Here is a 10,642-nt window from a genome sequence, read left to right on the forward strand (position 1 = left end):
GACTCGCTGCCACCTTGCAGTTTGATCTCAGGCTACTCTGCTAGCAGTCAGCGAGCCTCCGTGGGCATGGGAACCTCTGAGCCAAGTGCAGGATATAATCTCCTGGTGTGCCATTTGCTAAGACCGTTGGAAAAGTGCAGTATTAGGGTGGGAGTGTCCTGATTTTCCAGGTACCGTCTGTCATGGCTTCCCTTGGCTAGGAAAGGGAATTCCCTGACCCCTTGTGCTTCCCAGGTGAGGCGATACCCCACCCTGCTCTGTGGACTGCATCCGCTGTCTGACAAGCCCCAGTGAGCTGAACCCAGTGCCTCAGTTGGAAATGCAGAAATCAGCTGTCTTCTGCATCACTCACGCTGGGAGCTCTAGACTGGAGCTGTTCTTATTCCGCCATCTTGGAACCTCCCCGCAACTGTCCTCCCTAATCTTTTAGTATGCAGATGGGTTCTCTACCTGGCCTGTGCCTTGTTGCCTGTTCCTTTACTCTACATATGATGACAAGAAAAGAAGATGGAGCCTCCATGTTGAACATGCCTGGCCCTCAGGTAGCTCTTTTCTATTGTCACAGTGGCTGGCATTCATCTGTACAAGCTTCCAGCTTGCTCATCTATGTCTGCATCTTGATTTCTCAGGCTGCTCTTCATTAGAAAAGATTTTTTTGGCTGCTTTTTGTTAAAATGGAAAATTCTGCCTATGATTCTGTTGTCCTTACTATCTGCCTAAATAATTTCTTTCTGGCCGGGCGCAGTGGCTCAAGCCTGTAATCCCAGCACTTTGGGAGGCCGAGACGGGTGGATCACGAGGTCAGGAGATCAAGACCATCCTGGCTAACACGGTGAAACCCCCTCTCTACTAAAAAATACAAAAAACTAGCCGGGCGAGGTGGCGGGCGCCTGTAGTCCCAGCTAATGTAGTCCCAGCTACTCGGGAAGCTGAGGCAGGAGAATGGCATGAACCCGGGAGGCGGAGCTTGCAGTGAGCTGAGATCCGGCCACTGCACTCCAGCCTGGGCGACAGAGTGAGACTCCATCTCAAAAATAATAATAATAATAACAATAACAATAATAATTTCTTTCTATGTCCTGTATCACTGGCTTTCCCCTACCTACCAAGTTGTTGTTAAAAACTGCTCTCTGAATGCTCTAAGAGACTGATTTGAGTTTTGAATAAAACTCTAGACTCCCACACAGCTGGCTCTGCATGAGTTACTCTTTCTCTATTGCAATTTCCCTGTCTTGATAAATTGGCTCTGTCTAAGCATTGGGCAAGGTGAACCTGTTGGGTGGTTACATTCTCACTGTTGTAATTTTTCAAAGGTGATTTCAGTCATGCCACCATCAGTGTAGGCCTCACCTGGGAGATTGTTAGAAATGTAGAATCCTGGACCCAGTGAATATGAATCTGCAGTTTTAAAAGATCTCCAGGTAATTCGCAGATGCATTAAAGTTTTAGAACTACTGCTATAAGTGACATGGCTTCTTGATAAGTTATTTTCTGATTTTCAATCTGAAGTCCCCTGGGCTGCCTACCTGGATGTGTGGATAGGGGTTGAGGAAAGAGATGAACATTGGTGTTTCTCTTCAACAGTTTGAATTTGATGTTTGTTTGCACATTTCAATGTATTTGTATATTTTTAAAACTGGAGAAGTTATTCCCAGAGTGAAATTTTGTATTCACCTGGAAAATCCATTTCAACTATCTGAGTTAATTTACCAACAGTTCCCAGAAGAGGGCGCTGCAATGCCTTTCTTTTTTTGTCCGTACCCGTGTGTACTGATGTCAGAAAGTAATTGGTAAAATGTTTAAATCCACCTTATTTCATTGGATGTACCAATACTTGTACTTGCTAAGTAGCTATTCTTTTCTTTACTTTGTAGATGAGTAGAGAGGAAGACTGAACTGTTTCCCAACTCCCAAATTCAGGCTTCTTTCAAAATCTACAGTACCACTGGGGACTGTTACACCAGGACACACAGAGGCGAAGAACTAAAGCAAAATACTGTTTGCTTCACAGTTTTGCCTAAGACTGGGCTTAATTCTTAAAAAGGTAGCTCTGCTCTTAGTTGAGCGGTCTGGCTAAACTCAAGTAGATTAAACCAATGTTTATTGTGTTGCTTTGCTGAGCAACACAATAACTGCTTTTAGCTGCTTTCAACACAAAATGTTATCCATATTGCTTAGACTTTGCAAACGTAAATAAAATATTCTGTTATGTGTTTTGCAAGAATTTTGAGGGTGAGTTAATGTCAAGGTACCTCTGAACAATATTTTATACATGTATAGAATGAACAGGACTTCCTTGATGTTCCCCTCAACTTTACTAAACTTTAGACAGATTTCTTCCAGACTTATTGCTCCTTTACTTATCTTTTCTTAGATTGTTTACTTTAGAAAACTTCCCGCTATAAATTCTTTCTCTTCTTATTTGAGATTTAAATTTTTCTCAAGCCTTTTATCACTTTTGCAACCCAGAAATAGCTTTCTCAAAGACCTGGGAGCCATTTCTTTGAAAAATAATCATCAAGAAAAATAGTTCCCTTATCTTCCCATCTCTGTGGGAGGGTAGTACTCTAACTTCCATATGTGCCAGTTAGCAAATACAGATGGTCTAATCATGTTGACCCACATTCCCCACTAACATTCTCCAGAACTTTTTCACTAGCATACTCCCGCCTTCGCAAACTCTCCTGTCTTTTGTTCAACAGATTTGAATACAGTCTCTCTTTCCTATTGGAACAAGCTTGACACCTATTGCAGCAATTTTGAATAAAGTCTTCTTTGCCTATTTAACTTTGTCCAATGCAATTTTTCTTTGAGAATAGCCTATTGAGATGCAAATACAGTAAGTTAATGTATTAGCTACTTGCATACTACTGGCATTCTTTATGGCTCATTATTAGAAAATAATAAGTGTAATTGAGGAATATGGATATTTTCCCTCTACACCTGAAACCACTGAAAAGTAATCCTATAGACAAAGTAGCCCCTGTTCAATGTTTTTCCCTTATATCTTCCTAAAATACATTATTCTACTGTTCTTCCTACTTCAAGGACCACAGTGTCTCATTTGCTGACTTTTCCTGTGTTTTCCTCTAAATGTGAAATTAAGATTTTATTCTTGGCTCACTTCACTTCTCTATTTACACAGGTACAGACATGTAGATTAACAGATCTCATTGTCACTTCCACAGTTACCCTTCTGCAAACCTGTTCCACCTAGCAGTCAGAGTTATCTTCTAAAATATAAAAATGTAAAAGTATCTTTTCTCTGCTTGAAGTCCTTCAATAGCTCTTTATTGCAGTTAGAGAAAAAATGATACTCAAATCCTTCTCACTGTTTTACAAGGTCCAGTACAATCTAGCGTCTTTATATGCCCTCAACCTCAACCTTCACCACTCATCCTTCTTCACTTCTGCCTCCACTGCCATGTTGATCATATTAGATCCACAAGAACTTCTTTCCATTCCTAGCACATGCCAGGTTCTCCTTCCTTAGGCCCTTTGCTCCTGCTGTTCCCAAGGGAAGGAATGCTCATTCCTCAGATCTATTTTGGTTATGACAGCTGAAAGCTTTTCCCCAAAGATCTGGAACAAAACATGGATGGCTACTCTCATCACTCTTATTCAACATAGTACTAGAAGCCCAGCCCAAGCAATTAGACAAGAAGAAAAAAATACAAAATAAATCTAAATTTTCTGTATTTCTAAATGTAGAAAGGAGGAAGTCAAATGTTCCTGTTTTCTGAAGACACAATCTTATATATAGAAAACTGGAAAGTCCACCAAAAACTCTCAGAAGGGATATAAGCACTTAGTAAATTTGCAAAATACAAAATTAAGACAGAAAAAATCTGTAATATTTATATACACACACAATATACTAGCTGAAAGCAAAATCAAGAAGGCAATCCCATCTGCAATAGCTACACACACAAAAAATCTAGGAATAAATTTAACCGAGGAAGTGAAAAATCTCTATGTTGTAGGAAAATCCAGGTTCTTGTCACATGACTAAGATAATTTAGGCATGAGGACACATTGTAGGGTGAGTAGGGCAGAGTTTATTGGTTGAAAAAGAAAAAAAAATGGGAAACAGGGACTCTCAGCAAAGTGACAGTCGTGCTACGAAGTTTCCTGCTTTGCAGATTGACTCCTTTGCTACCACCCAGGAACAGGAGAGACTAGGCTCCTCCCCCTTGTAAACAGCGCTAACGTCCCAGGGCTCCACCCCATCCTCCCAGTGCACAGGACGGCCAGAGGTTCTCAGGAGACCCTTTTTGAGGTGGCTATCTCATTCCCCACTCTGAAGTATATCTAACTGCCCTTAGAATAAGGATAAGGATAAAGGAAAAGACCAATCTTAACTGCTTCCTGCCGACGGGGCGCTGTTTTGGGGAAAATGGCAGTCAGATCTCCCTCAAAGGCCTCTCTAAGGGTCCCTGGCAGAAGGTGCCATTGTCTGAGGCTCCAGTTGCATGACTGGAGTTTGATTGCCTGAAGGAGAGAAGAGGCAAGCCAGGTTAATAGGAAACATGTATCAAAACGAAACAAGGGGGTGTGTGAAGACAGCTCAAAAATCCTGAGGCCTTTTACCAGTTTGCACAGGGAGACGGAGGGGGTGGGGGACAAAAGCTGAACTGGTAAGGAAACTTACTTTTTTGCGGGCCTGTCATGCTTCTGGGCCCCCTTCCCCTGAGCCCAATCCTAAGCCAACCAATCTAAGGTTTGGGAAATTAACTCTTCCCAGTTTGGAGGATGCATCTGAGGGGAGTGTCCCATAGTATGGAGACACAATTACTTATCATTAAAGAGAGGACAGAAGAGGAAAAAGGAAAAAAGGAAGGTGTTTTTTCAAAGGAGTCCCAGGGATTCAAGAGGCATTTGAAAGGGATACAGACTGAAGATGAATGGCTACTCATCTAGAAAGAGGGGAGTCAGTGCCTCTGATTCCTTTGTCTTCCCAGCAAATACACAGGATACATGAGGGAGGAAGAGTGAGGTGTTCCCCTTTCTTTCCTCCATCCTTGTACCCCTGAGACTTGGTGACCATGACCAGTGGCCTCGGGTGTTAAAGTGACTTTCACCTATGTTAACAGGGGGGCCTAAGAGGTGGGAGTATCCATTCTTACCCATGTATGCTCTATCTCCCCTTCTGTCAGTAGCCTTTGAATTCCCTAGACCTCATTTATGCCATGGATACTAGTCTAGCCTTTATCCACGAAACTGGAAGCTTAGCTTAATCAGCAGGAATCAGCCACACTCACCTGCATTATGCCTCTTAAGTTCCGTTATCATCTGTCTCTGGATCCCTCAGACGACCCAGTTTTCTTTCCTAGGGCTTTGACTCAAAGCTTGGAATTGAGTTTGGGACAAAAATGTGTCTTGGAGTGGGTTGCATGGGTTCCTTATCATAAACCAAATGCTAAGGTGAAGCTGTGGAATTGGGTCTTCTTCCAACAAGGGAGAGAAAGGGATGTCTAGTGACATGCCTAGAAAACTGGTGGCTATAGTTATGCTTCCTAAGATTTGGGTGCATGGTGCTTGGCTTTGATTAGCTCCCTCGGTCTTACTCCCCCACTGCCCCCTCAAAAAATAACTACAGCAACAACAAAAAAAAACCCTGGTTGATGAGCAACCTATTTATTCCCATCACCTGGCAGGATTTGCAGGATAATTGCTCAGAACTAGAATACGGATCCAGATTTCTACATGACGCATCCCGTTTGTTCTTTCTGAGTTGCACACAGAGATCACTGGTTAGTTCACAGGAACAAGCAGGGTTAGTCTGAAAATGTAGGCAAAACCTGAAAAACAACTAATGAGTTTAGAATTTTAAGACAAATTTATGATAAATTTTGAAACATAATTTCTCTCTCTCCAGTCCTTGTTTTTTGTTAAAAACACAAATCACGATAGGACTGAGTTGTTTCCAAAATAGAATTTAGTCTTACACTTGGCCTGATTATTTGCATGAAGTGAAGCAAAAATAATCATTTCTACGTAGGCCTTTTAGATTGGCTTTGATAGAATGCTGTTCCACAAGTAATCTCAAATAAAATATTTTAAAGCCAAACCCAGACATGGATTTGTATCTTCAAATACCTGTGAGTTGGGTAATCTCTTGCCTTAAGGTTCCAAGATAAACTTGGAGCTCCAGGGCCTGTTAGAAAGTGACATTCTTTACTGATCATAGATTATGAACCTTGTACAGGAACTGCATAGACAAGGCTATATGAAATCAGTTTCCCCAAGGGCCTTTTTTTTTTCTTCCTTGAGACAGACTTTTGATCTTGTTGCCCAGGCTGGAGTGCAATGGCGCAATCTTGGTTCACCGCAACCGCTGCCTCCCGGCTTCAAGCGATTCTCCTGCCTCAGCCTCCTGAGTAGCTAGGATTACAGGCATGCACCACCATGCATGGCAAATTTTGTATTTTTAGTGGAGATGGGGTTTCTCCATGTTTGTCAGGCTGGTCTCGAACTCCTGACCTCAGGTGATCTACCTACCTTGGCCTCCCAGAGTGCTGGGATTACAGGCGTGAGCCATTGCATCTGGCCTTCCCCAGTGGACTTTTATTGGCTCTGCAAGTTGAGCTTGACTCCGTAAAGAGAAGCATACCCATCCAATCAAAGCCTTGGTAAAACAGCCAGTTTTTTCAATTGCATCCTGTTGCAAAAGAAAATGGATTTTTATTTCACTGATGCAAACAAGTATATTGCCATAAGTTAAGAATACTCACAGATAGTTTCCAGATTCTACAGGAACCAGGCAGAGAGAAGCAAACATGGTCCAAATTTTGCTCAAAGGCATATACCCTACTCAATTGTTAAAGGCTATGAATAGTTCAAAATATGTTTTCTTGACGCTAAAAAACAAAACAAGGATCAGAAATATCCAAGCAAAAGTGTAAAAGGTTGCTTCATTTTTTTGAGTTCACTCAGTTAACTCTTATTTTGCTTGATATTCATGAACATTTTAGCTCTTCATGAGTTCTGTATATTTTTCCTTTATTCCAATGTCACAATTCCCAAAGGTATCAGAAACCTGTATCTGAGAGCACTTGTAAAAGTTCTATGGCTTATTATAAACCATCTTATGAAAAAGATTAAAACAAGACAACAATTGTCTGTGAATAACAATATGTCCAGGGTAGTTACAGTTAGAAACACAGTTGACAAAGTTTGGTTATCTCTGTGGTTTACAATAACTTAACATAACAACCTTAATTATGATTGATAGCATATACTTTAGACATTAGACTTTTAAAAATTCCATACAATTTTTGAACGTATACTAGTATTATTCACCAAAATATGACATAAAGAAGATTGACTACCATTCTGGCAATCCCATGTACCTAAACTTGTCACATAATCCTGTTTACCTTTCTTTTCTGAGCACTTCAGGGGCCCTCTGAAGTATCTGAAAAGCCAGGTATCAGGAAAGACAATTTTGAAACTGAAGTTTGATTTTAGAAAGCCTGTTAAATATATTAGAGGCTTAAAATACTTGCTGTTATGAAATAGAATTCTGGATTACCATAAGCTATTTATTTTGCTGAAATAATGACTAAGAATTTTTTTAAAAGAAAAAACCTCGTATAACCCTTTTATACAAATTTTGCTGAAGAGCAGATTAGTGCCTTAAGGATACCTTGCTCTGCTTTTATTTCAATGCTCAATTTACAGAAAAATTATATAATAATTTTTGAAGTTATTCAATATGTTCACACAGATAATTTTTTGCAAGATTAACTTTTACAATCCTTCCACCAGTTGTTTGAACTTTTAGCTTTATCTTATCTGATTTAAAACAAATCTTCAACCCTTGGCAGGAATTTACATTTTTATGATTTCTTATAAACTTTTATTAAAACACATTTCACTGTTCTTACACACCTTGCATGTAAATCTATTTCCAATAGTCTCAATTGCATGCCATAATGGTAACTTTTAGCAATTTTTAACTTTAACGTAAAACCTGGTAAGTTGTTTTGATTATGTGCTAGGTGCAGCCAAGGTTTGACTCCTTCGAGCATAATTAAGGACGTGTTTAGTTCCATATGTCCCCAGGCCTTACCAATTGTGAAGTCAGCAAATTGAAAAGTTCTCAAAAACCAAAAAAGCAGTTTATGGCCTTAAAATATTTAGCCAACCTAGTATCTGACCTGCATAATGTGGTCCACCTATTTACATTCTGATGACATCTGCCTTTTACCAATAATCATTAAGGCTGTTTTTATTTCTCCAAGATCAAAGTTACATGAACTGAAAGGTACCACAGCTTTTTATCTTCTCTTTTATAAAATATTTGATCCAAGTGCTTGTCTTCCTTTAGACAAAATTAATTAGAACTCTTTTTTTGGTATGAACATCACACACACAACACATATATAATTACACAGACAGGTAAAAGATAATCCAGTCCCCATAAGATCTTTCATTTGCCAATCTCCTAACTGGCTTATTGGCCTCTGGGTGTTTTTAATTTATGGGGTCCATGAGAAAAACAGAGGTCTCGCCCCTCTCATGCACACATTAAAAGTGGCAAAGCAAAATGCAGAAAAAATAATTCAGTTGACCAAGAAAAACCTTTTTCCAGCAAAAAAAGGTCCAAGAAAAGGGAAACCTAAAGGCCTTTTAAATATGACCCTAACTCGGATATCCACTTTTAATTAAGCTGAGGACTCCTTAAGAAAATCCTCTTAACTCCCTTATTATCTGAATTTAGCCACACCAAGTGGCAGTATTTCTGACTTGCAAACTCTGCTAAATGCTCAGAGAAAGGAAAATCCAAGGCAGTTCGTGGAGAGAAATGGAATCAACAAATAGCAAAAGGTCACGCAGATATGAAACCAGACAAGACTCATTCCCTAAGCCAGGATGGAATCCAAGCTACACAGAGGCTACACAAAAACCTTGCCAAGTGGTTACAGGCTTTGCTCCCCAGGATGTTAAACAAGATGGAGGTCCTCAGCAAATTTGCTATGGACCATACAGAAAGACATGCAAAGCAGACCAGATTGGCTACAGCTTAAGATCAACCTCACAAATCATCTCTCACAATTAAAACTCTACAGAGAACCCTCTGCTCAGTCCTGCAGCTGCCCACTGCCCTCCTACTGTCCACCATGGCCCTGCTGCACTCCGTCCGCGTCCTCTCCGGGATCGCCCGCCACCTTCCACCTGGGCCTCGCTGCCGCGGCCTCAGCCAGAGACAGTTCCTGATGGACCCATGTAGAAATGGGACCTCCAGATATCTTTCTGGGAGTCATTGAAGCCTTTAAGAGGGACAGCAATAGCAAAAAGATGAATCTGGGAGTTGATGCCTACCGGGATGATAACGGAAAACCTTATGTGCTGCCTAGCGTCCGCAAGGCAAAGGTCCAGATTACCACAAAAAGTTTGGACAGGGAATACCTGCCCACTGGGGGCCTGGCTGAATTTTGCAAGGCATCTGCTGAACTAGCCCTCGTGAGAACAGCGAAGTCTTGAAAAGTGGCCGGTTTGTCACTGGAACTGGAGCCTTAAGGATTGGAGCCAGTTTTCTGCAAAGATTTTTTAAGGTCATCTGAGAGGTCTTTCTGCCCAAACCAAGCTGGGAAAATCACACACCCGTCTTCAGGGACACTGGCATGCAGCTACAAGGTTATCAGTTTTATGACCCCAAGACTTGTGGTTTTGACTTCACAGGTGCTGTGAAGGACCTCTCAAAAATACCAGAGCAAAATGTTCTTCTTCTGCATGCCTGCACCCACAATTCCACAGGAGTGGACCCACATCCAGAACAGTGGAAGGAAATGCCAACATTGGTAAAGAAGAGGAATCTCTTTGCGTTCTTTGACATGGCCTACCAAGGCTTTACCGGTGGTGATGGTGATAAGGATGCCTGGACTGTGTGCCACTTCATCAAACAGGGCATTAATGTTTGTCTCTGCTGATCATATGCCAAGAACATGGGCTTATATGGTGAGTGTGTAGGAGCCTTCACTGTGGTATGTGAAGATGAGGTGAAACCAAAAGGGTAGAGTCACAGTTGAAGATCTTGATCCGTCCCATGTATTCCAACCGTCCCCACAATGGGCCCAGATTGCTTCTACCATTCTTAACACCCCTGATTTGTGAAAACAATGGTTGCAAGAAGTGAAAGGCATGGCCGACTACATCATTAGCATGCGGACTCACCTGGTCTCCAACCTCAAGAAGGAGAGTTCCACCCACAACTGGCCACGCATCACTGCCCAAATTGGCATGTTTTGTTTCACAGGGCTAAAGCCTGAACAGGTGGAGCAGCTGACCAAAGAGTTCTCCATCTATATGACAAAGGACGGCCGCATCTCTGTGGCAGGGGTCACCTCTGGCAATGTGGGCTACCTTGCTCATACCATTCACCAGGTCACCAAGTAATGTACCTGGTGCAAGGAAACAGATAGCCTTTCTATCTTCAGCCTCTGCTATTGGGAGCTTCACACAGAGGATAAGAGAGGTTGGATGGTGGTGAATGGATCATTTCCTTAAACCATAGTGTGTAACACTCAGCGATTGAGTGTTTATCGGAAAAGAACATGTAGTGACACAGGGCAGAGGGATCCGTGGCTGGCATCTGGAACATTGTGGCTCTAAACCAAACTCCCCACTGTCCTTTTAT

At 41.5% G+C, this 10,642-nt stretch overlaps 1 pseudogene; it reads left to right on the forward strand.

Moving 5' to 3' along the window:
• Window positions 1-9,125: 9,125 nt before the first annotated feature.
• LOC105499903 (aspartate aminotransferase, mitochondrial-like) lies at window positions 9,126-10,450 on the forward strand (annotated as a pseudogene).
• The last annotated feature ends 192 nt before the right edge of the window (window positions 10,451-10,642 follow it).

Source organism: Macaca nemestrina, chromosome 10 (assembly GCF_043159975.1).
Source record: "Macaca nemestrina isolate mMacNem1 chromosome 10, mMacNem.hap1, whole genome shotgun sequence".
Taxonomy (NCBI): domain Eukaryota; kingdom Metazoa; phylum Chordata; class Mammalia; order Primates; family Cercopithecidae; genus Macaca; species Macaca nemestrina.